The sequence below is a fragment of the Pygoscelis adeliae genome, unplaced genomic scaffold (assembly GCF_000699105.1).
Source record: "Pygoscelis adeliae isolate BGI_AS28 unplaced genomic scaffold, ASM69910v1 Scaffold482, whole genome shotgun sequence".
Taxonomy (NCBI): domain Eukaryota; kingdom Metazoa; phylum Chordata; class Aves; order Sphenisciformes; family Spheniscidae; genus Pygoscelis; species Pygoscelis adeliae.
The window spans coordinates 593644-595330 of record NW_008824192.1 but is presented as its reverse complement, the minus strand read 5'-3'; the positions used below and the strand labels follow the sequence as shown (position 1 = coordinate 595330).

The 1687-nt window shown below is 63.3% G+C and overlaps 1 protein-coding gene across 1 annotated transcript in view; it reads right to left on the bottom strand.

The window, feature by feature from the left end:
* Nucleotides 1-1687, bottom strand: part of PIM1 (Pim-1 proto-oncogene, serine/threonine kinase) — a 37883-nt gene that overhangs the window by 35963 nt on the left and 233 nt on the right. The gene's annotated exons all lie outside the window — the stretch shown is intronic.

Sequence of the window (1687 nt, the reverse complement as noted above, 5' to 3'; positions counted from 1 at the left end):
GCGGCCCGTTTCCCGCGGCGCACGTGGATGCTGCAGCGGGGCAGCGGTCCCCGAGGGTGGCTGGGGGCCGGGAGGGGGGTGGGCAGGAGCTGGTAAAAATAGCACCCAGGTGCCCTCTGCCCCAGAAGCGATTTCTCGTTCGGTAAACAGGAAATCTATTCTTAGGCCCATTCATGAGCCGCTGGCTGACGGCAGCTCCCTGCTCCGGGCTTGTTTTGTTCCTCGTTGACACAGGGGTGACGCCGTGGCGGAAGGCCACCACGTAGAACCTTCCAGCCCCGCGGGCTTCCCCTCGCCGGCTCTTTCCCCCTCAGCGGCACCCTGCGTTCCCTGGCTTTTCCAGGGGCGCTGGGGTTTCCCCTTCACGTGAGGCGACGGTGGAAGGTGAGGGCGGTTTTGGGGTGTCTCTGGAAACCCCCCTGCTGTTTGCTTCTGGGCTCAGCTCCGTGCTGGGTGGCACCCCGAGGGGCAATTGCTTTGGCAGAGCTCTCCTCCCGACCTCTAGCTCCTCTCTCCCTTCCTGGATGGTATCTCTTAAGTTGGAGGAGATAGAGCCGCCGGGGTTTGCCCTTTCCTGGGATGAGCTGAGCTGGGTAGATTGAGGAAGGAGGACGATGCTCACAGCTTTTTCCTGGCTCCCCGAAGCCCCCCAGCGTGGCAATGGCTGCGGTTCATCGTTGCTCCCCATCCTTTCCCCGATGCTGCAATATCTGGCTCCAACTCGCTTCCCTTCCCGCTCTCCATGGATCCGTTTAGCCCGTGACACCCCCGGGCCCTGCCCGAGGCTGCTGTGGCTTCTGGCTGCTGGGCTGGAGCTGCTACGTGATCCAGGTGCAGGCAGAAATCCCTGCCTGCTAGGGACAGCCTTCCCTGCCTGCTGGGGACAGCGGGCTCCCCCAGCTGCCTGCACGGGGCTCCCGCATCCCATGGCTCAGAAGTGGCAACTTCTGCCTGGGCAACATTTTTAGGGAGCTAAAGACAATACAGAGAGAGAAACTTGGGGCTGCAGCCTGCAGCGCTGGGTGAAACGACCGGCATCGTTATGCTGACGATGGAGAGGGGAATTCTCCCGTGTCTCCCCAGCATCGCTGCCCTGCACCAGCGTGGCAGCACCACCTGTGTGGACCCAGCCTTGTCCCAGAGCATTTCCCCCCCCCCAGGAAACGAGTGACCGAGAGAGGTCCAAGGGTGGAAGGCGCTTGTGGGGAGGATGGGGTGCAGGGAAAGCCTGGGATGGGCAGGAGTTGCTCAGCGACGCAGACTGGGGGCGTCTGTGGTTAAGGGGTACCCCCCCACCGTGGGACTGCAGCAGTGTGAGGCCAGGAGCGGTGACAGGCTGGGAGAGGGACATCCTAACCCCAGCACTAGGGTCCCTGCGCCAGGTGAGGGTGAGCTACAAGCTGGGTCTCTGCAGCGTGTCAGACCGGGGCTGGTTACAGATAAGGCGATGCGGGGCCCCGGTGACAATCCTACGGGGAGCTCTGGAAAATACACCCCCAAAAAGGCTCTTTGGACTCCACACGGGGGTTGCAGGGAGGATTTATCACGGCAGTCCCAATTCCACAGATGCTTTCACAAAACTAGGCCCCCCCCCCGCACCATCCACCGCCGAGGCCAGGCTCGGAGGAAGGCTGAGGCATTGCTGCCCTCGGGGGGCAGCCGGCCGCCAGGCACAGCGCGCCCGGGA